Source organism: Microtus pennsylvanicus, chromosome 9 (genome assembly GCF_037038515.1).
Source record: "Microtus pennsylvanicus isolate mMicPen1 chromosome 9, mMicPen1.hap1, whole genome shotgun sequence".
Lineage (NCBI taxonomy): Eukaryota > Metazoa > Chordata > Mammalia > Rodentia > Cricetidae > Microtus > Microtus pennsylvanicus.
The window spans coordinates 28,847,655-28,871,489 of NC_134587.1; the positions used below are offsets into that span (position 1 = coordinate 28,847,655).

Sequence of the window (23,835 nt, forward strand, 5' to 3'; positions counted from 1 at the left end):
TCATATAGATTTACTAGGCACTCTATTTACTATGGCATTTCTAAAACTCCATCTTTATTACACAATCCACACAAATACATCCTTGTATATATTACTAATGTAGTATTATAATTATAAACCTTTTCCTTTCTCTTGACTATAATGCTTTTACGGCGAGTACCATGTCTTATGTATTGAGTACTATGTATGATACTGAAGATTCTCAAACCAATATTTTTCTGGATTAATAAATAAAGATGCATGTTAAGAAGTGGTTGGTTTGTGAACAGACACAAAAGGAAGAAGAGATTAATGAGGTGTAAGGCAGGAAATTAAAGTAAAATATTGCCTGACAAATTGCCTTTCCATTACCGCATAGTTCCAAGCTATCTCATCAGGGCAGTTTTTCACAGGACCTAGATTTTAAGAGTCTACTACATAACGCTTGTATCTTTGGGGAAGGAGTAGCAAATTGTGAGTGCCAAACAATGTTTCCTTAACAGACAAGCCGCAACACTAACTGCTCCACACAAGGTAGAGCCTTGCTTTTATTTATTCTGTCTAACACTTTTATAGACTACTTGAGCAATGAAAAGAAGACTTCTTATCAACCTAAAGATGGCGTCGCGCCAGGAAGGGCAGCCAGTGTGTTGCACACAGGAATCAAGATCTGAAAGAAAGACTTGGCATCAGGCTGAATTCAACACTAAGCTAACTGTAAATAAAGTTCTACACTTTTGTTCAGATAACAAACAAGCTCAGAATGGCCAAGGCCTAGACAGGAGTTAGTCTAGATGAGCGTTGGAGCTAACTGGCAAACACCGTGTCTTCTTCACATCCAGCAAGAGTGTTGTTTCACAGAGGAACTGATGCACAAATGAGTCTCATCGTTAGATAAGAACACCTCAATTAAGCACAATTATTCTCATGAATATCTTAGTCAGATACTGTACACATACATTACATTTGTATACATATATAAATCAGTCATCTTTAAGATGGAGACACTGGAATCTGGTTATGTAGTACAAAGGCCTGACAGCCCATGGCCGGTGGTGTAAATCCCAGTCTGAGCCTAGGGCTCCTGAACACAAGGGTCACCAAGGCTAGAAGATGGTGTCTCATCTCAGGCAAGCAGAGGGAGGACAAACCCAGCTTTCCATTACCTTCTGTTTTATTCAGACGTTCAATGGAAGGGTCAGTGCTCAACTTGGGGAGGAACAACCACCAAATTACAAACAAAGACCCTCACCTTCATACTCAGAGACAATGTCTGACCAGCTCTCCAAGAATCCCAGACCTCTTAGGTCTGATTCCGAGCCCTGAAAAACCAGATATCCAGACTGTACTATTGAATTTGAGAGATGACATGCCTCATCAGCTCAGCCCTGAGATCCTCACAGACCAAGATCTCCTTCACAAATCAGTACCCGTGTTCAGGATCGACTCCTGGCTTCTGCCAGCTGGTTAAAGGAAGATCCTGCGATGAAATCTTAACCTAAGGGCGCATATGTAAAATGAGGCAGAGGTGAGCCGAGAAGGCAATGGGAGGAACAAGGAGCTTGGGAGCTGTGAAGGGAGGGGCTTCAAAGACTGAGGACAGAAAGGGGCAACTACGGCGCTGTAGGCACCCCAACATTGGATCTCATTAGACAACTATGGCGCTGTAGGCACCCCAACATTGGATCTCATTAGAAAACCCGGAAGAGAACCCACACAGAGAAGCCTTGTAGTGAGCATTGCATTCTTCCACCAACACGACTTCAGCACTAATTACCCCAAACTTAGAAAATATACTTATTATATCTCTATAGAGTGGACAATTAAACAGAAAATGCTTCTTCTAACTCAAAGCATGTTTTCTGCCATCCATGTGTAACGCAAACATGGGCCTTTCTTAACTCTCTTTTCCATCTTCCAAAGCTCCCAACTACCATGTATATGAACAAAACAAAACAAAACAGAAAAAGGCTGGGGATGCAAAACCAAGAAGAAATTAATCATGTAAAACCCAACAACAACACGTAAGGAATGAAGTGAACAGAATTCCTGTCCGTGAGTGCTAAAAGCTGAAGGGTAAGGGGAGTTTTATAGACCTAGGAAGTGATGAGGTAAAGAGAAAGACATCAAGTCTACCCAAAAGGTAATAAAATATTTTATTTGTCTTCTGGTTGTGAAAAAGAAAATAAATCATTAAAATGACTGTCAGAATGCCCCAAGGATAAGGGCATCGAATAGGACTCGGCTATAAATGTTGTAAGAGTAATAAAGGAGTTGGTTTTGTTTCCTTAGCATTTTTCTGGGCTGAGCCTTCCTATTTCAACATGGGAATCATGGGCAGTGGAAAAAAATGAACCCGCTGCAGGGCACACATTATTGTCTCCCAGGCCGCCTGACTCACGAGCTCCAAGGTAGCTAGCTGTCTCTGCAGTGGCCGGCTTCTTATTTCACCGACCCTGTAGGACAGCCCGCCAATCAACAGGCCTTCTGCATGATAACTTCCTCTACTTTCAGAGCTACTGATGACTCCATCACACCGCCTATAAAACATTCATTTTTCCTAGTCTTTGGAATTGAAGATGGAGACAGGCTTCTGCCCCAAGGTGCTCATTCTACTGTCTAAAGGGCCTTGGATTAATTCTGCTGTTGTTTAGGGATGTATTTCAAGTGCCTGGAGGCAGAGAAGGGTGACAGGGTGGCTGTTATAATAGCAACTGCGGGTTTTATTTAAACCCAAGGAGGATTAGGTAAGAATTTGCAGAAGAGGTAGGATTTCCATTAACCCACAAGCTCACATCCAGCAGCCTCCTTGAATATAGTCTTTAGGCTTGAAACACTGAGCTGTCCTGCAGACACATCATGGCTCCACTGAGTAGCAAACACAGCTCCTGCTCAAAAAGATACAGTTCTACAGTCTGTGGCGATAATAAATATGAAACAATTCCTAATGGACCGAGCTTAGAAATGAACCGAGCATACATGCCAATCAATGTTGATTTCTGTAACTAGGAAGACAGCCACGCTGGATGTAGGACAGTTTCATCTCAATTTTTCCATTTGAAGTATACACGGAACGATCTAACAATAGCACAGGGCAGGGACATGACAGAAGACAGGCGGCATTTATAAACCTGAAATCACTTGGGCTGCCTTTCCGTCGTTCTCCACTATGCTAGCACAAGACGACCGTGATGGCCTTGTCAACATTGTCCTAAGCCTTGAAGGGATTTCCCAAGACCCACACTGGCTTCTCTGGTCAGTGCACAATAGTACTAAGAGCACAGATAAGAGGTGCCCCCCTGCCCCTGCCAGCACCTTCTGTACTAACAGCTGCACCTATGTTCTTGGAACAACCTAAAGCAGGTTGGAGAGGCCAGATGCCCCTTGTGGTTGTACATGGCCACTTTTGACAATACTGGCCAATACCATTTTTCAAATAGACACATGACTGAAGACTGAATCTCAGGGCTGTCTTTCCAGGATGAGACACAGCTCCATATTCAAACACATATGCAATGCATAGTTCTCAACAGGAACTCTGGCTCTCCATGCCCATTGTCTGAATATTCCTATTCAGTGGAAGCCCGTACTGCATCCTGGATGACTCAGGGCAATGGTAATGAGGAGGTGAGTAAGGCGCTCTTGAAGTCACTAGTTGGGATAAGTTGTTCATTACCTGGCGGGACAGGTTTCTCGGGCCAGCCAAGAACTGAACAAATAAATCAGTGTCACTGTTCTCTATAACATCTTAACCCCCCCTATTTAAAATTTGCGGCTCAGCTCACAATTCAAAGGAGGATTTTGCAGAGCTCTCCTTGGGGCCTGGAGTGATAACAGAGATGGACAGGAGGTAGGTGAGACCTGCGGAGGGAACATTTATTGCACCTGCACCGGTGGAAAGCCGGTAGGAACACACGCTGGCTTTCTGCACTCTGCCACTGCCCCCGTTATTTCAGGAATCCTCTGCATAAAGCTAACACAACGTCTTATTGAAACTGAGTAAACAAGTATGTGGGCAAGAGAAAATAAGAGCCTCAATCCTGGCAGTAAAATTTTACGACTTGGCAACTGCCAAGGAACCTTGGCCCTTTGGGGTCAAAACAGAGCAGGTCAGGGAATGCCTCAGAGATTTCCCCGATGCCTTGTGTCTCCTTACCCCCACAACTTCCCCTGTGGCATTATTCTAATTTCTTATTAGAAATTATTTTTAGAACTAGAAGTTATTCTTTGGGGAGAAATATATTGAACTGCTGTTTAATTGCGAAGCCAAGGATTCCTCGGGATCTGACAGAGAACTCTCCATGTTACCATGTTACCCCTCATAACTATAGGGTGGACAACAGCTAACAGGCCCAGGAGGTAATGTTGGTTATTCTCTGTGTGTATCTCTAAGCTTCCAAAGTAAACCTCAGGGAAGGAGGGCTGGCCAGCAGTGGGTGCTTTACCTGTCATCTTCTGCATCCCTCTCTGATGGAGCCGCTGTTGAGTACCAGCTTCTTTCCTTCTTAGAGTACAGAGTGAGAAGGGAACGGGGCTAATAATTAGTCAGGGTTCAGTGCTTATGAGTTGAACACGGAGAAGGATGGTAATGAGGCTAAGCATTTCAAGCATAGGCTTGTCGTGCTGACATGAGAAACTTCCGTCTCTATCTCAGACTCCCTGGGGATGGGTGTCGAGAGCGGCTTAAGGTTACACTTAGAATGCTGGGCCCTGGCTGGACTCTTGGTGACAACCTTTGAAAAGAGAGACTCTGGGGATGATAAGCTAGTGGCCAAAGTGGCTGTGATTGTGGGTCAGAAGCTGACGGACCGATGATGGACAGATGCGTTGATTTGCATTCTAATTACCCAGAACCCTTCCCAGCCTGGTGATCCCTGCCAAGCCCCAGCCTTAAGCAAAGATCTCTGCTCTTTTCTTCTCTAATACCCTTTCTGTTTACTATTGAGCAATGACTTTGACTTAGGGTGTGTTGCAGGCGGTGGGGGGTGGGGGACACTCCAAAAACTCCAAAGTACTCTTTTCCTACAACCTTGGTTATAAAATCAACAAGAAAGGGGACTCATTAAATCCAGCGATCCCAGGGTGAGTCAGGCTGCAATGACATCAAGGAAAAGCTGTGCCCGGAGCATCCTCTCTGGAGATTAGACTAGTAAAGCCCCTTCAGAAGACACAAGGACTTTTGCATGTCTCCAATGGGCACACGGTGGAAACCACAATTTTCTAAGCCTACTAAAGCATGCCTGTTCATTCACTGACCCAGAAGGCTGGGAGGCGTCTCCACTACCTGCCCTCCGCACACATACCCACGTCGCACATACCTGTCTGTTCACATCCTTCTCCTCAGTTCCACATCTTAGACACATTTTTATGTCACGCATACTACTTAACAAGAACTTTGTCCCCACAGAGCCTGCAGTGTTAGCGAACACCAAAGGTAAAAGCATGAATCAACAGGCAAATTCTGAAGCCCAGCTGAACACAAGAACAGCACCTAGCTGAACAGGAGGAAGCTAACGCGGTCCAGGAAGCAGTTAGGTTTCTAGCAGGAGCTAGAACAGCCCCCAGAAGCCCTAAAAAAGAGGATGCTTCCTGCCTATGCTGTCCTAGGCCATTCTGTCGGACCAGCAGGCTTAGTAGCTCAGCTGCACCGACAGCCTTAAAACACAGTTTGGAAGTGGCGCTTAAGTCCTATCGTGACGACTACAGGTGCCTGGGGATCTGTACGCTGGGGACACACTTTTCCAGTTGGTTTCAAAAGGGGAGGAGAAAAGAAGCAAACATCCACGAGGAAGGAGTCCTTAATGCAGGAAAGGATTATCTACTCTGAAGATTAACTGAGGGAAAGGATGCGGGTGGTAGAGTGTCCCCTGGTGTGAGGAAAATGTCTAGGATTTCCTGCGCAACAATCAAGAGATCTGTCTGTCCTCTGGAGCTGATCCTGGTAGAAGGGAGAGGTAGAGGAGGTAGAGGAAGGGGTGTGCCATAAGCAACCTGGCCCTCCCTAGATCTTGCCTGTGTTGTCTTTTTTTGTGTGAGATGTGCATGTCCATTTGTCTGTCTTCCAGCATTTTCTAGCTTGAAGGGCTATATGTAGAAACACACAAGTTCTGACATACACAAGTACCGTTCAGTCACAGGTGCTAGTCCCTGACACTAGCCCAAGTCAGCATGACCAGGGGAACAAGCTAAGGAGTCAAAGTATCACACAGGGATCTGCCGGAGAGAGACAGAAGCCCAACTGGAAGAGTGACTTCCGTTGAGCCGTAGATTGGCGGTCTCTCCCCAAACTCTGGTGCTACAGGCAAAGTGAGAAACTCTGAGCCATAAGTCTGATCCTGGCCACCAAGAATATTCTACATTCCTCAAAGTGAGGATGCAACTGGGGGTCAGTTGCTAGGATATGTACAATCGTCACTTTTAGGCTGCCAAAAAAAAAAAAAAGTGGCTACGCTATTTTCCTTTGTTAAACCACCTGAAGAGTTAACTTCCACAGAGACTGTGCTAAAAGGGGCTATCGGAATCCTTGTCTTTCCCCAGGATATCCTTTAAACAAAATGCTAAATAAACTCAACATTCTGTTTTGGGCTAAGTCTAAGGAGCATAAACCAAAATTAAGAGACTACTGGAAAGCCTATGGGGACTGTCCTTAGACATCTTGTTTCTCACTTACTTCTCTAACAACCCACACTGAGCACCCGTATTCTGAGGGACGTCAGTGGGCCAAAAGGAATTGCTTTCTGTTCTATGGGACATAAACACCTTTATGATCTCTTCTCTTACCATGCGCCTTGTCCTCCTTGAGGCCACAAGGGTGAAACAGGTACCCCTGTGAACTAGAATTCTCCCGAAGAATCTAATGACAAAAGAAGAAAAGGGTTGGGGGGGGTGGAGCTATCCCTAGGAATGTGGAAGGGGTTTTACATAGTGCTGACAACTTTGACCACCTTGGATGAAAGTCTAGAGCAGGGATGATGATGAATCCATGATGGGCAGGACCACCCCTTGACCGAGACTGCTTAACCATGCACATCTTTTGCCTTCGGTTTGATTTTACCCACATTTTAATAATGTGTCCCTGAATCTCTTTGTCCCTCTGCCGAATATGGCCAAACTGAATCCATTTCCTTTCTCTGCATTTTACCATTTGGCTTTGTTAATTGTCTTCTAAAGGATGGATGGCCACACCCAGCTTTTTGGCTCCACTGGAGAGCAGGCTGTGCCCTAACTCTGACAGTGTTATTGGTGCTGGTGACAGTGGTCAGCATCTTCATTATCATATGCAAAGAGGTGTTGCTGAAAGACCTGTTTTCCACACCTTCCTCCCATGGATCGGCCAAGATCACCTTACTCAAAGATTATGTAAAAATAAATGCATTTGTTGGGCAGTGGTTGTGCTTGCCTTTAAGATCAGCACTCGGGAGGTAAAGGCAGGTGGATCTTTGTGAGTTCGAGGCTAGCCTGAACTACAACGTGAATTCCAGGACAGCCAGAACTGCTCTACAGAAAAAACTTTGTCTTGAAAAACACAAACAAGATAAATGCTTTTAAGCCAATTTCAGGTTACTCTTATAATCAAACCTAAGAATCTCTTGGTGTATTTTAAATGACTATTAATAATTCGTAGCTAGCATCATGAATAGGTAGGGTTTATTCTATTCCACTTCCTTTCCTTGAACAGGGCCTACCCCCAAATACTCTCTGATCAATAAAACGAGGCAGAAGCGAGGCTGAGTAGTTTTCGAGGCTAAGCGTCAAGAGTGAACCGCCTGCTTTGTTCTCTGGCCAAATTTGTCATGTGGCAGAACCTAGAGAGCCTACTGATGTCATTCTAGCTAAGTCCCCTAGAGCAAGCTTTAAACTGTGGGACAAGGGGCCACATAACTGGATGTGAGACTGCAAACAACGTAGCAATGGTAAAAAGGCTTTGGAACATGCCAGGATCAAAAATTAATGAAAACTCACACACACAACGAACCCACGGTGGCGGTGCTCGCTCACTTGCATCCCTCAATTTCTCTGCAGCTTTGGCTCCGCACACACAGCAGGCTGCAGCTTTGGCTCCGCACACACAGCAGGTGCAGTTTGCACCGAGCATGCTGTCCTGCCATAAGACACCAGAGAATACTGCAACGTGTTGACTCTGCTGTGACTATTGTACGTTATGGAATGGCAGTGCTTTTGGTGTACGTAAAACGTTTTCTACTCCTACTGAAAAATAATGATTTAAGTGGGGCATGGTAGAACATGTAGTCACATCACTTGGGAAGTGGAAGCAGGAGAGCTGCTTGAGGTTATCCTCAACTACAGAACACGTCGGAGGCCTGCCTGAGCTACAGCAACCCTGACTCAAAACATACCCACAAAGAAACACAACTTAATCACAGAAAACAAAGACTTAATATTTTCCTACTGTCATTCCTTAGCATGTAAACATCAAATTAGTGCGGCATTGGATTTTATGGTGTTTGACAAATAAAAACATTGAGTACACAAGTACACTTTCATTTTTAACAAATGGAAAATTGTAGGTATACCAAAGAGTTGTTTTGAAACTAATTTCTTTGTGATTTATTGCCAGTAACTTTGGTTTGTATTACTAATTCATATTCTTACATGGCTGGAGTCGTGTAAAAACTTCTCAAGAAAAAGTAGTCATGAGTAGAAGTGGGTTTACAAAGGTTATCCTAAGCCTTGTCTTCTGGGTACCAGTTCAGTGCAATGGTAGGGTTGACCCACCTGACCTAGCAGAAGGACCACCTAGCTGGGCCTAGCCCCTGTTGCAAACCCACAGAACCACAAGCAAATAAAACACTTGCTGTTTTAAGCCACAAGTACAGGGTGGTTTATTAAGCCACAGATAACTGTCAATAGCCCTGCACAATGAGGCCCTGCTGTCAATGGTATTCCCAGCATATGCCCACATACATGAAGCCAGGACACCAGTCTACCAACAAGTTTACCAGTCACCATGTGGAGCTCCCAAGCTCTCATTCCACCTGCCTAGGGCCAGTGAGAACTCTGAAGTCAGCACATTGACTTGAGAAAAGTTATTAAGACCAGTTAATGATGAGACATGGGGCAAAGGAGACAGACTTTCCAAGGTAGATCACTGAAGGAAGACATTCTGGAAATCACATTTTGTTCCTTGTAAGCCATGACAGAATGTAGGACCAGGCAGACCTATCTCTAGCTTAAATAGAAGTTGTTTGATTCCCTGGGTCTTAGCGGGCAGATGTCCTCAGTATATGCGCAAACCAACGCAAAGTGCGCAACGCCAGGTGAGAACCTAGGGAGCGGGTCATAAATAGCCACGCAATTGCTATGGTCCAGATATGTGGTACCAGGAAAGCAAGCAGTCCCGGGTAGCTTCTATTCTCTGCTGGTCAAACGACTGAAATTTTCTTCTACGTACATAATTAAAATTCCCCAGTATGGGAGAGTAAAGCACCAATGGTAAATGCTATGCATGGGACATGCGGCAAGGCAGGAGTGGAATCCAGTGAGCATCCAGAGGGGTCTACACTAGGCTGGCCCTGTTCGGGGGTGTTCTGAGGCTACACCCCACTCTGACACTTGGTGGCTTGGTGAACTTTGAGTAACTCAGCTTTCTCATCTATGAAATGTGGATTTTAACAGACTCTTCCTGCCAGGCATGTCATGATGATGATAAGAGATCACACGTAGAAAACCTTGGTCTGGTACCTAAGGAAGTAGGAGCCAATGATGTTCGCTGGGGTGATGGTGATGATGGTTAATATTGGGGTTAAAGGTTTGCTTATCACTTTGTGCTCATTTCTACCACGGCGGTTAACTGTGGTCCCAGAACTATGCCTAACACTGCTAAAAAAAAAATGTCTTTGCCTTGGAAGATGGCCCTCCACCCTCATGTCTCCCAGCTGGACCTTCAGCTCTCTGGTCTTCACAATTGGAGGACAGCTAGTAGCAGGCTGTTAAATTGAAGTAGCAGTTCACATGCCACCCTCTCTCTTACCCCGGGGAAAACTGATGATAATATACAGATTCTGGCTTGTCTGCCTGATCCTAATTAGAGCCGTACAATGTCATTGATTCAGAACGGCAAAGAGAAAGGCATCCTACCAGATATTTTACAGGATCCCGCTTTGTACTTGAAACGTATAATTATCATTAACAAACGCCAGCGCTAATAATTCAATCTGCTCCCTGGACAAGAAAAGGAATGTAAACATGGCCAAGGCCCAATCACTTCCTGATCTCTGACAACTTCCTGTGGGTGCTCACCTTCCTCCTTTCCACCCATCAAAAAACACAAGGTGGGAGGTCTGTTTGTGAGGCAGAGACCTCGGGGGCTAGGGGCTGGCATTGCTGACAGCCAGGGAGTGATAACCAGACAGCACAGGCTTACTCCTCACAGCCACAAAATGGCATTGCATGGCTTGTGCAGCCTGACCTCAGTAAGCCAGCCCTCTGCTTTGATCTCTTCACCTGGGAAAGATGGAAGTCAGGGCTACCACCTAATCTGGGCAGGCTCTGTGTTAAGCACACCATTAAAAGCCAAAAGTATGTAAAGCCGAATGACTTCGTCGGTAAACACAGAGCTTGAAATATGCTTGCATTTATGCCCATGGCCTCTTCGTTGGAATAACACTCTCATCCTGTTTGGGGTCTGTATGTGTTTGCTAATCCTTAACATTTAAACTTCTGAAAGTTCCAAGCATTCCATGATTAGTAGCCACATACACTGAGTGTTGCCAGCAGTGTATTAGTGATATGACTATATGCAAACATGACGCCTTGCCCCACCTAGAACCTTGTGATCTGCGAAGGTCACTTTAGGTGAGTTCTCTTTTAACTCACCAAATAAGTGATTTTTGTAGTGCCAGACAAGTCTTTAATCCACCAAGCAGTCCCTGAGCTTGCAGACTCCCTCCTGCGCTACACACAAAAAAAATATAACAAGCCCAAACTAGCATTCCAAGTCCCAGAACCACAGCACAGAAACAGAAGCAGGCTAGCCTGGGATAGAAATCTGGCAAACTGAAGAAAACAGAGTTCCAAGACATGCTGGAGTCTGTGCAGATGCCCACTAGGCTAAGCAGGAGCTTCTGACGGAAGCCCAGGAGTGTCTATGATAACTAAGCTCTTACCTTAGAAAGACAACCTGGTAGCCAGGCTCTACTCTGCAACGAATAGATCTGCATCCAAGGAAGAGCCAAACTGCAAGAGAGGGAAGGACAAAGTCCCAGAGCTGCCACTGCTCGCTTACTTTCTTGAGCAACTGGAATGTTTTCTAACAAACAAACAAACAAAAAAGCAAGCGGATCTCCAGAGGTTTAAAGACCTTTCGGGAGAGAGCAGCACCTCACAATGAATCGAACAGTGTCAAATGCATGAAGGTCCCCGGAATCAGGTCAAAGTGGGGTCGCTGGTGTAACAGAGAGTGAGCTAACGTTAACTAACACGCACCTGGGCCCCGACTAATTGGGGATGCGATCACGGTGAAATCATGCACCCATCACACCCCTCCACAGAAGCGGCTGATTCCCAAAGGGCTGCCTGGCAGAACTCGCCGTGGCATGGACTCACACCAGCCTGCTTGGCAGGCTGTAACGTTCACACATTCACACCTTCCACACATCCACAATGAAGACTCTATGCCGCCGAACCCACCTTGGTTTGGAAGTCAGCCCTAGCCAGCTGATGAAATAATGACAACATGAGACTTGAACCTAGGTGAGGAGGTGGGAGGGAACTGGAATCTTCCTCTACGGGCACTCAAAGAAGCAAATATAAAAGACAATGCATACCCCTGATTTGCAGATAATTCTGTAATTGACATATCCCTATCCATGACAGTTAGTTTGTAGTCAGTTTGGCTGAGGATACCAGGGTCCATTGTTTAAACATCAGTAGAGATGCTACAGAGATGATGTTTTTATTTAAAGGATGTGTTAACATTTGAATTAGGGGAACACCTTTCACCATGACTGGCCTATTCAGTCAAGGAGATTCTAAGATACAAGACTTAGTTCCCCCAGGAAGGAATTCTGCCTCTAAATTACACTATGAAACTCAACATGTCAACAACAGCTTTTTAACAGATCTCTGGCCCATTGGCCTTCTCTCAAACTTCACACTTACCAGGTTCTATCATCAGAAATTCTTTAAAATAAATCTCTCTCTTTTATGGACTTAAAACAGGATTCCATGAAGAACCCTGACTGATCTTTTTTTTATCATTATTATTATTAATTTGAATGAATTGACTTTCTCTACCACATGCCTCACGGGAGGGACGATGGCAAGCGCGAGTCACTAATGCAATTCAGCAAGGGGTTCACACAGAACAACAAAACCCACCCAAGCACCAAGCATGCAGCGACCTGACCATCTGGCTTGTTCCAAGGATAAAATTTCTAGAAGGATTAAGGGATTCCAGATTTCTGCAGTAGTTTCCATAAACAGTATGATTTCTCCCAAGTTGAGAAGGAATTGTACCACAACTGTCTGAGGCTGTCATCCTGGCCAGAGTGAGACAAGAAATGCCCATCTGTGCCACAACAAAGAAATGCACAGAAAAACTGCCCATAGGCAGGTCCAGAAGCCTGGGTAATAAATACCTAAGCAATAAAAAAAATAGTTTGTGTGTTTTTTCAACTTGTACATGTTTTATTTACTCTTCCTGCATCAGAATCGGGGTTTTAAAGCTTCCAAGTGCGTGTATACCCATTAGCTGTTTTTAAGACCTCTAACTTGGCGTGACTGTATATTGAGCACTACCTTCCAGAACTTTCCATCTGTCCAATCAGGAACCCTGAAACCACCGAGCATTAAGCCCCGTTTCCAAGAACTCCCAAGCCCTGGTGAGTTCTAGTCTCCACACGATCTCTGCAAGTTTGGGTTATGTTATAACCATGGAACCACACTTTTATGCCTAGACTGTTCTACTTCCACAGCATGGTCAAGATTCCTCCATGTTACGGCATGTGTCTGAACGCCTCTCTCTCGTAGATAAATCATAGTTCATCAGCTCTATGCCGTGATTTATTTATTCTGGAACCCATTTTTTTACATAATTAACTCACCAGGTAATTACTGAACATTTACGACGTGAAAAGTCTTAATTCTTTTGAATACTAACTTTACCCTGAGAATGGGGAGCCTGGAGGAGGCAGAAGAGCTATATTCCACCAGGAGCCAATTAATTATACAAATCCCACCCCGAGAATCAGCAGCAGTGGCAAGAAAACAAAAATCATTAAATAGCTTTTCTTCCCTAAGGGTTTGGTAAATCCTGCCATGCAGTCTTAATTAATGGTCTTCATATTTAAAGAAGAAGTGAAATTAAGCCATCCCCAAATCTATAGTCAGTACACGCCGCTACTCTAAAAGCACACTGCCTAGGACTTGTTGCATCAAAATGCCTGATGCCCAGAAGTCAGAAGCCACAGAACCATGAACCAATGGTTCCCATCCAGCAGACAGAACAGCCTCCGGAAGTCAAAGAAAAAGCACGCCTTCCTCTGCCCTGCTGCCCACCCAAAAGCCGTCATTTCTAGGGCAAACAAAGAAGGTAAGCAGCCTCCATGAGAAACACAAGTCCTCAGAGGAGCACAGCTCTCCAGCAAGAAAACTGAGTAACAGAAAGGAACTCCACTCTAGCAGGGCTTTCACTGCAACATGGAAAGAGGAGCAGATGGTGGGAAGTGGGGTGCCACCGCACCCCTGAATGCACACCAGTGGCTCACAAGGAGGCTTCGAACGATGTCCACAGGAAGTCAACACAAAATAACCATTTTTGCACCCTGGAAACAGAATTGCCAACCATTGCCATTGAGGACCCAGGCTACTTTGTCCAGCAAAATGTCTCGTCTTGGAGGATCTGCTCTGGTTCACGTTAGGCAGCACTTGGCCAAGCTGAGGTTCATTCTGAGCTTTGCAGTCAGCTAGCTGATAACATATCATTTAGATAAGAAAAGTTACTGAGAATCAAGTCCTTGGTTCTTCCTGCCTGGGCAGGGTGTCTCATCCCGGCAATCCCAGAACTCAAGAGGCAGAGGCAGGGGGATTAGAAATTCAAGCCCCATCTCAGCTACATAGCAAGTAAAGTTGTGTCAAATTCAGAAATTAAAAAAAAAAAGACTAATTTTTTTTTAAGCCAAAGTTTTTGTTTTATATAAAGACAAAATGGATACTGTAACATGCAGGTAAATAATGCATCACCTTTAAAACAAGAAACATACATTTCTAGGGGCTGTAGAAGCTGATCCCACAGGGGTGGCAGCTACCCTTCTCCATCACGCTCTCCTTATTTTCTGAGACAGCGCAGCGTCTCTCACCGAGACCAGAGCACACTGATTTGGCTATGGGAGCTGGCCAATGAGCTGTAGGAACCTGTCTCCACCTTTGCTCCTTCCTCCAGCATCACACAGCTGCTTTTTACCTGGCTTTCTGGAGATCTGAACCCAGGACCTTATGTTCATACGCCAGGCAATCTATCAAGAGTGTTATCTCCCAGCCCATGGTAGTTAATCCTAATAGTTCACTTAAAGAGACTTCGAACCACCATGGAAACAAACCACGCCTGTGAAGGGTTGTCTACATTAGGCTACTTAAGATGGGAGGACCCACCATAAATGTGAGTGGAAGCATTCCATGGGATGGAGTCCCCAACTGCTGGATGAGAAGGGTAAAGCAAATAGCACACTAGTCTCTCTCTCTCTCTCTCTCTCTCTCTCTCTCTCTCTCTCTCTCTCTCTCTCCTTGTGAAAACCTGCTTCCTTCATTTTCCTATCATCTGGTACATCACCTGCTGTAATGGACTCTGAACCAAAATCAGCCTTCCCTGACTTAAGCTGCTTTTGTGGGGTCTTTAGACACAGAAATGAGAAAAGGAACTAAAACAGACGCTACTGCAAGTGACCCAAACAGGAACCCCGAGAACTAGAAGGCGCTTGGTCCTCTGCCCCCGAGAGCATCAGTAACATGTTCCAGAGGGATACAAGACAAAGAGGCAGAGTGAGGGAATTTTAAATTCCACAAGCATGTCAATGTTTTGGCTGTCATTAAATTCATTTAGCCCTTCCTAATGTTCGACCTATGTCCTCACTCAAAATGCAAGTCTCGTGAGTTTGAATCCATTGGGGGGAAAAAGGAGCCCCAGGGCAGAACAGATGGCCCAGGAGTAAGAAGTCTGCTCTGCTCTTGGAAAGGATCTAAATTTGATCCCCTACACCTACAGCAGGCCTCTCCCAACTGCCTGCAACTACAACGCCATCTTCTGGCTTCTTCAGGAAACTGCACTCATGTGCACATACCCCCTGTACAGTCAAATACTCATAAATGAAACAAAACAAAAAAAGATCTTTTGAGAATGTGAACTCCAAAAAAGGTATTAAAGGTTAATAAAATTGAACTGGAATTTGTTTAAATGTCAACTCCCTTTTGCCATGAAGTAAATTGTGCCTGTTCCACACGCATCCTGAAGCCCTAACCCTAGCACCTCAGAATGTGACTTACTTAGAGATAAGTAAGTTAAATTAAAGAGGCAATTAATTTAATATGAGGTCATTACAGCAGGCTCTAATATGGTACGACTGGCCAGATTATCTGAGGAAAGCAGCTACCAGGCATATGCATGGAAGGACGGGTGGGAAGATGCAGCATCCACACTGAGGAGGAAGCCCTTGAAGAAGAGGCCTGATGAACAACTCCATCTTAAACTTCAGCCTCCAGCACTGAGAGGAAATTAATTTCTGCCATTTAAGCTACTGGTCTCTGGTACTGTGTTACTGACAACCTGAGGAAAACCAGGAGCCCTCCCGCTGTCTTTTTCTTTGCTAGGACCACCAGGGAGGAATCTAGAAAGGTCTCATGGGAACTCTCCTACACTTCTCAAGGAGCTCACCGTCATACACATCCTCAGCTCCAACCAGTGTGATCTCTAAATCCAAAGAGAATAAGAAGATCCCAACATGGAGGGCCCTTGCATGTCCCGAGCCCTCTGGCCTCCACAGTGTAGGACTGGCTGCCTTTACCAAATACTGAGTGTCACTGAGAGGTGACCCTGCAAAGAGCATCATCCAGATGCCATCTCCACAAGCCATATTCTTTCTCTTGCCTTGCTATGGCTAAGATGCCTTAGCCAGCTTCTTTCTGCCTCCATTGCTTCTCCTCCCTGGATGAGTAGAGGAAGAAGCAAGGAACAAGGGCCTTACAGAGGACAAAGGTCAAGTTCAGAGCAAGAAATCCTCAGGAACAAGAAGACTCCCAGTTGCATCAAGGCCTAACCCACAAGTAATTGCTTTTGCTTTCATCGGAAATGTTCATTCAGGAGAACCGACTGAGTGTTGACGGTGGTTTCTTAAGAGTCACAAACACTACAGTTTAATTTTCTACGCCCTCCACAGATAATATTTGTGCCTAGCACAGTGGACAGGCTCAAAGAGGATTAGATTAAGGACCAGAGTAACTACAGAAGACCAGAGAAAGATCGACTTCTGGGAGAAAGGCAGGGTGCCAAGGGCAAATGAGAGACCATGTTGCCTGTCTTCAGGTCTCAGATCCACCAGGCTCCATGGCAGACCTTGCTCAGGTGACTTCCCAGCTCCTGACAAGACCCTTGAGAGCTAGGCACACAGACCTAGCTGAGCTCTGGGAGTGTTGTTAAGAGAGGGAGGAGGAACTGAGGTGGGGGAGGGGGGAATGAGGGGGTGCATCAAGGTCAGGATGGGGAAACCCACAGAGACAGCTGAGCTGAGCTCCTGGGAGCTCAAGAACACTAGGGAGCCTGCACGGGACAAACCTAGGTCCTCTGCAGTTATGTAGCCTAGTGTGTTTGTGGGGTTCCTAGCAGTGGGATTAGGACCTGTCCCTGGCACTTGAATTGACTTTGGGGAACCTATTCCTCATGCTGGGTTGCCTTGCCCAGCCTTGATGCAGAAGGAGGAGCTTGTTCCTGCCTCAACTTGATGGGGCAAGCTTTGTTGACTCCCATGGGAGGCCTGCCCCTTTCTGAATGGAGACTGAGGAGGATGGATGGGCCAAGGGGGCTTATATGGGAGATGAGGGAAGGAAACAGGAGGAGTGGAGGGAGGGGAAACTGTGGTTCATATGTAAAATAAATGAAAAACTTTAATTAAAAAAAGAAGAGTAGGTACAGCTTTGCCCAGAAGTGTACAGAAATGAGTGTGCAATCCTGTTGCTTTTGGCTACATCAAGAGGTTGGGAATATTTGTTAAGTGCACGTCCCAGCCACAGGGGGCTGCTGACTCTCATACCTGCCAATCCCCTGCAGTGAAAGGAGAGAAGACTGGTGCAATTAGCCAGGTGAGCAGGGAACTTGTCAACCCCAGAGATAAGACAGTCCTCAATTGATTCAGTTCCCATTACTCAGGTCTTTCCACCCCCTGCCGATCAGGCGGGCCTTGGGAGTCATTTCCGACCGGGAAGAAAGAGAAAGAAAGGATGGTTTCCAGAGCTTACAAATTACAGGACTCTGCTGTTAAATCAGCTAACACCAGGCCTCCAGCCAAGGGGCGATTGACTTGAAAGGGTCAAGGGACACACCCTGCTGTGTGGCTTTGCCACAGAATCTCCAATGCGATGACATTTTTTTTTTAAACTCTAAGCACTGAATTTTTTTTAAGACCACACGCAACCAATAAATACATAGATTTAAAAAAAAAAAAGAGTAAAAATGAAAAGTAGCTATGCTTCCTTACCCAAGTCAATATTCTTTCCATCTTTCCCCACTAATTATACACTGATTTAGCGCGATGGTTTTACTTATTGATTGGGCTGTGGTCACTCAGGGGTCCTATGGAATCTTATGATCCTGTCTCTGTCCCTTCCTGTGACTGGTGCATTCGAGAGAGCCAAAACTCTGCAAATGCTCAACTGTTGGCTGCTTCTGCTTTGGAAAAGGTTTGTCTGTAGAGAAGCAAATCAGTATCACCTGCTTCCTTTGAAAATCACCATCACGTCCCCAGCCCCTATGCAAAACCGTCAGCATCCAGGCTGAGGTCTTCACAGCGAACATCTCTTTTCTCAGTGGATCACAGAAAATGACAACGTTAAAACAAGATTGGTTACTAATTCCTGCTCGCTATTTTAAATCTAAGCATACCTGACTTGCTTTTCAGAGCTATCTAAGAAATTAATAAAAAAAAAAAAAGTGGGTTGGGGGAGGAGACATGGCTCAGCGGTTGAGAGCACTGCTTGCTCTTCCAGAGGACCCAGGTTCAATTCCCAGCACCCACAGGGAAGGCACAACTGTCTGAGACTCCAGCTCTAGGAGTCTGGTGCCCTCACACAGACATGCATGCAGGCAAACACCAGTGCACATAAAATAAAATTAAAAATTTTTAAAAATGTATTTTAAAAAAGGAACTTAAAAAATAAAAAGTGGGTTGCTTAACACAATAGAAATTTTAATATACTATCTATCTATCTATCTATCTATCTATCTATCGAGAGAGAGAGAGAGAGGAGAAGAAGAAAGACTGTGTCTGCACACACAGATCCAAGGACAACTTGTGGGAGTCAGTTTCTCCTTCTACTGCTTGGGGTCTAGGCATGGGATTCAGATTGATGTGCTTGGTGGATAGCATTCCTACCCCTTGAGCAATCTTGCAGGCCCCAAGACTTAACTTCCCCTGCAACTGCTTTGACGTAGGGATTTCCCCTGTCAGCTGTGATCCTATCCAACTCCTATCGGGAACCAGCCTATGAGCTCATTTACCAAGAAGGAGAAGTTCCTTAGCAACGATTGAGATGGAACGTCAGGAGCTGCCAAACCGCGTGTGAGGCTACCGTAAAGACACTTAATCGTGTTTCTCGCTTAAGGAGCCCACACCCATATCTGGGTGTGTCTGATCCTCTACTGGGGGTTCTCTATCAACCACACCCCAATTCTGGACTTAAGTCTAGGTTAAAATGGCTTCCTAAAGAACTCCAACTTTGCATCTTAGGTGAAGCCAAGAACCCCATCTTCACCTGAGAAAAAACTCTCTGAAAGGGGATCCCGAGGCTGCTGTGGGCAGCGATATGGAGCCCCGCCACCTCCACTGCCAACATCTCCACCCTCACAAAATCCCCCAGTCAGGATCCAGGCTGATCTGAATCATCCTCAAGGGCTTGCAGCCTCTGGCTTTCCAATTCCAATTAGCTCTGAGCCACCGTGACGAAGTTCAGAGCTGTCACCTCCACCTGCCTCTTCTAGGCCTGCCTCATCTCCCTGTCTACAACCCAAACGATAATTCCTTCACATCCCCTCGGCTCACCTCAGCTTCACCACCCTCACCGGACTCTTCTTCCCAAATCCATCGGGGCCAGCAAGATGACTCAGCTAAAAGTGCTTTGTCAAGCAAGCCTCAAGACAGGAATTAGATCCTGTGGCTGAAGGACAGGACCCCATTCCTGAGAGTTGTCTGTGTCCACATGTGCCATTACACAGAGCACACAAGCAGCTGCCCCCCCAATCCTGTATTATGTATATGTATCATAAAATAAAATAAGATATAAGCGCGTGCCTCCTAGATGAAGGATTCTTGTCTCCTCCATAGAGGATTTGGTAATCCTCATGTATTAAAACAACACAGGCAGAACTCTGCTGACCAGCAGACACCTCCCGCACGGTGTGACAGTGCCCAACTTTCGCTCAGCAAAAGCCATACGCTGTAGGAAAACAATATAGTCCTTGCCATAGAGTAGCTTCCATTTGTTCGCTCAGCAAAAGCCATACGCTGTAGGAAAACAATATAGTCCTTGCCATAAAGCAGCTTCCATCTGGGACGGGGAAGATGGAATAAACACGAAGGTGATTCATAACATAATATCATCGATCATAGAAGAAACACAAATTAGTTTCTCTGAGAAGCAAGGAAAAGAAAGCTGTTGGAAATGGAGGCCTTAACAGGGGATGGAGCTTGAGGGATAGACAGCATTTAAAGAACAAATGTCGGGGAGTCTGGGAAGGGACTGGAGGAATTGTGTCTGGAGAGAAACAAAGCAAGTAAAATTAACGACACATTCCAGGCTGACTCCACCGACTGCGGGGCGGTGAGTGGCAGAAGTCAGACTAGTAAGGGTCTAGAATGCCATGGCAAAGGGCGGAAGCTGGCAGGTGGGAAACGCAGAAAGTCTCATGGGGTCACTTATGCATTTTCCAGTGCTCACTGAACATGGTACCACAGACCCCAACAGCAGATTCATCTGGGTGGCTTCAATTTTTCCTTATGCAAAAAAATAGAATAATAAAATGATTGATAATAAAACCATGCTGATATTTGCCATTGTGACTTAAAATGTCTAGGACAAATATTGTACACTTTCACATGAAGTCCCATTTCATTTCATGAAGTCCAAGTTAGTTATCCTTTTGGTCCACACCAAGAGAAAGGTGTGCACAGGCCCAAAGACTACATACCATTGCTGCTGTGTTCGGTTATGTAAATGATAAGTTTAATAGTTATACTTACAAGTGGGCTGTATTTCTCTAAAGTGTTTTCTAAAATTCGGTCCTGCCTCCCACTCAGATCTCATTATTCACAACCCTCAGGCAGAAGAGTTCCATTTGTCTGGATGGCTTCAGTTGAGCATCGAGGATGATGCAGGGAAGACAGGAAAGTCAGACGTGGGAAGAGAATGAAGAATGTGTCCCATTGGCTCAAAGCAAGAGGTGATACACATTAATAACCAAGACAACGGTGCTTAAAAACAAAAGGCAAGGGCAAGCTCCATGAAGACTAGAGACTACTGGATTCTGGGTTGAGAAAAGACATTAGCTAAGAAACGGCCCCACCATGTTTGAGTTGAATGGATCACGGGATGGCAATACCACCGAGATGAAAGGACAGCATCTGAGGGAGGACTGGGCAGGAGACAAATCTGATTTGGGACTAGATGTGTGAGTCTGAGGTTTTAGTAGGATATTTGTGTAAGGATTACTAACAGGCATCTGTAAGTATTGGGCTCCCACAAGTAACAGGGTAAGTTTGCCATGCAAGCCCAGGATTTCTGTAAACAGCTGCCTGCCCAGCAATGGATGCATTATTTTCAGCATGGGGGTGGGATGGGGGGGGACGATGAAGCTAAGCACGTGTTCAGGGGTGAGCACATGAGGTAAGCTCATGAAACAGACATGGCCAGAGTGGATGGGCAGCTGGTACCAGGAAGCCACAGGAAGAATCAAGGTAGAAACCCACAGTGGCAGAGTATGAGGAAGAAGGCAGGGGCTGAAGGAGCATTAGGGAACTGGTGACCCTTCAAATAGTCACCGTAATCATGGGGAAGAGGTCAGGGACTGCTGGAGTTTTAAAAGCTTTTGAAAACAGCCACTTACAACCCACTGGTGTCAGGCAACCACGGGGAGTCCTAGGAGCAATTATCTGAAGGATAATTTCTGGAATTTAAGACAAGAGGTAACTGTATTTTCTAAATATGAGGCGGGGGAGCCAGAGGTAGAGAAACTATGGCAGCAAAGGAAACATAAAAATAGATTAATTAAGGTTCTGCTAAAGTTTGGCACTGAACGTTAAAGATTGGTGCCCAGATTCGGTGCTAATGTGAGGTGGAAGATAGGAAATTGAGCCATTGAAGCAGCTCTCAGAGGGAATGTCGGGACATGGCACGCTTCTGTTTCCTTCTCTGCTTTCTGAAGGCCATGGAGTGACCTGTGTCCCCAACAATGAATTCTCTGCCATGCTGTACTGTCTCCCCACACACCCCCAAATGGAACAGGACTAAGTGACAGTGGACCGACATCATGAGTTAATCATTTCTTCTTATCAGTTCACTACTTCAGATTTTCTGTCATACTGATGACAAGCACAGGTATTCTGTTGGGTTTGGGATCAGGAAAAAGTAATACACACATCCATCCTTCATCTCCCTTACCCACAATAATAAATATGATTAGTTAATTCTGTTAAGATTTTCTTTATTAAAACAAAGACAACACAAAAGAAATAACTGTAGGATAAAGACGAGGAAAACAACGCTCGGCACATGGCCCCTGACAACACAGCCTAGGAACCTGGCAACAGCGCAGAGCAGGATACCAAAAGAAAGAAGAGAACTATGTTAAGACACTCCGAAGAGCTTCCCACGAACTGTGTTATAGCACTCCTGACGAGTTTCCCACCAGATGACAGCAGGCATCAGGAAAAAAAAGAGTGCTGGAGAGATGGTTCAGTGGTTATGAACACCAATTGGTCTTCCAGAGGATCTGGGTTTGATGTCCAGCGCTTACATTGTATCTCACAACCAGTTGCGACTCATTCCAGGGGATCTGATGCTCTCTTCTGAATGTCACCAGCACCAGGCACACACATGAATGCAGACAAAACACACACACACACACACACACACACACACACACACACACACACCCCAAACAGGGAAAAAAATATTTGCGGAAAAAATTTTTTTCAAATAACACTTGGTTCTTGTTCCATAGATGCAATGAACACAATGTTTAACCTGTGCAGGTCCTGTGCCTGCTGTCACAGTCTCTGTGAGTTCACAGAACATCAGTCCCAAGGTAACTAGAAACACTGTAGCAATAGAGAAGGGGTCTCTACAGACTAGAGCTAAGAATGAGCATCACTGGGCTCTTGTTATATATAACCATTTACAAGAAGAAAAGGGGGAGGGGCCCCAGAATGGTTTCTGAAGATGGGGTGAAACGAAGCAAAGTCCAGGGTGGCCACATATAATATGGGCAGTAGAGATTACACCAGGGTAATCATATGTGATGAGGTCACACTGGGAAAAAAATGCAAGGGAGGAATCCTTGTTATGACAGCACAAACTACCCCTCTTCTTGGAGTATAAGTTCTGTGGAAACAGGCACTTCCTCCATAGGGACTTACCCTCAGTAACTATGCTAAAAGCGCAAGCTGAATGTTTAAAGAAGCAGCCACTTAAGGAAATGTTTAACACCCTTAGCCATCAGAGAAATGCAAATGAAAACAACTCTGAGATTCCATCTTACACCTGTCAGAATGACCAAGATCAAAAACACTGATGACAGCTTATGCTGGAGAGGATGTGGGGTAAAGGGAGCATGCCTCCATTACTGGTGGGAGTGCAAACTTGTACAGCCACTTTTGGAAATAAGTATGGTAATTTCTCGGAAAATTAGGAGACAATCTACCTCAAGACCCAGCAATATCGCTGTTGGTATATACCCAAAGGATGCTCAATCATACCACAAGGACATGTGCTCAACTATGTTCATAGTAGTATTATTCATAATAGCCAGAACACGGAAATAACCTAGATGCCCCTCAACTGAAGAATGGATAAAGAAAACATGGTACATTTACACAATGTAGCACTACACAACAGTAAAAAATAATGACATCTTGAAATTTGCAAGAAAATGGATGGATCTAGAAAAAAAATATTGAGTGAGGTAACTTAGACCCAGAAGACAAATATAACATGTACTCACTCACAAGTGGCTTCTAGACATAAAGCAAAGAAAAACCAGCATAAGATTCACAATCCCAGAGAACCTAGACAACAAAGGAGACCCTAAGAGAGACATACGTGGATCTAAATAGGAAAAAGAAAGAGAAAAGATCTCCTGAGTAAATTGGGAGAGTGGGGGTCACAGGAGAGGATAGAAGGAGCGAGGAAAGGAAGGGAGGGAAATGGAGAAAAATGTATAGCTCAGTAAAAACAATAAAATAATCTTAAAACAAAAACAAATTTAAAACAAACAAAAAGCAGCCAGCAATCACTGTGCAGATATAACATGTGCATGTATGTATGTGTGCGTGTGTATGTGAGTGCGTGAACATGCATGTGTGTGTTCTATAGGAACTGAGCTAAGTATAGAAGGAGACTAATTTGCTTGATAAGTCAAAA

At 45.0% G+C, this 23,835-nt stretch overlaps 1 protein-coding gene across 5 annotated transcripts in view; it reads right to left on the bottom strand.

Annotated features, from left to right (window-relative positions):
- Lypd6b (LY6/PLAUR domain containing 6B) overlaps positions 1–23,835 on the bottom strand; it is a 161,733-nt gene that overhangs the window by 37,828 nt on the left and 100,070 nt on the right. For all 5 annotated transcript variants that reach the window (XM_075985261.1, XM_075985262.1, XM_075985264.1 and 2 more), the window contains one exon: positions 11,106–11,175. The gene's annotated coding sequence lies outside the window, so the exon portion shown is untranslated. The remainder of the gene's footprint in view (positions 1–11,105; positions 11,176–23,835) is intronic.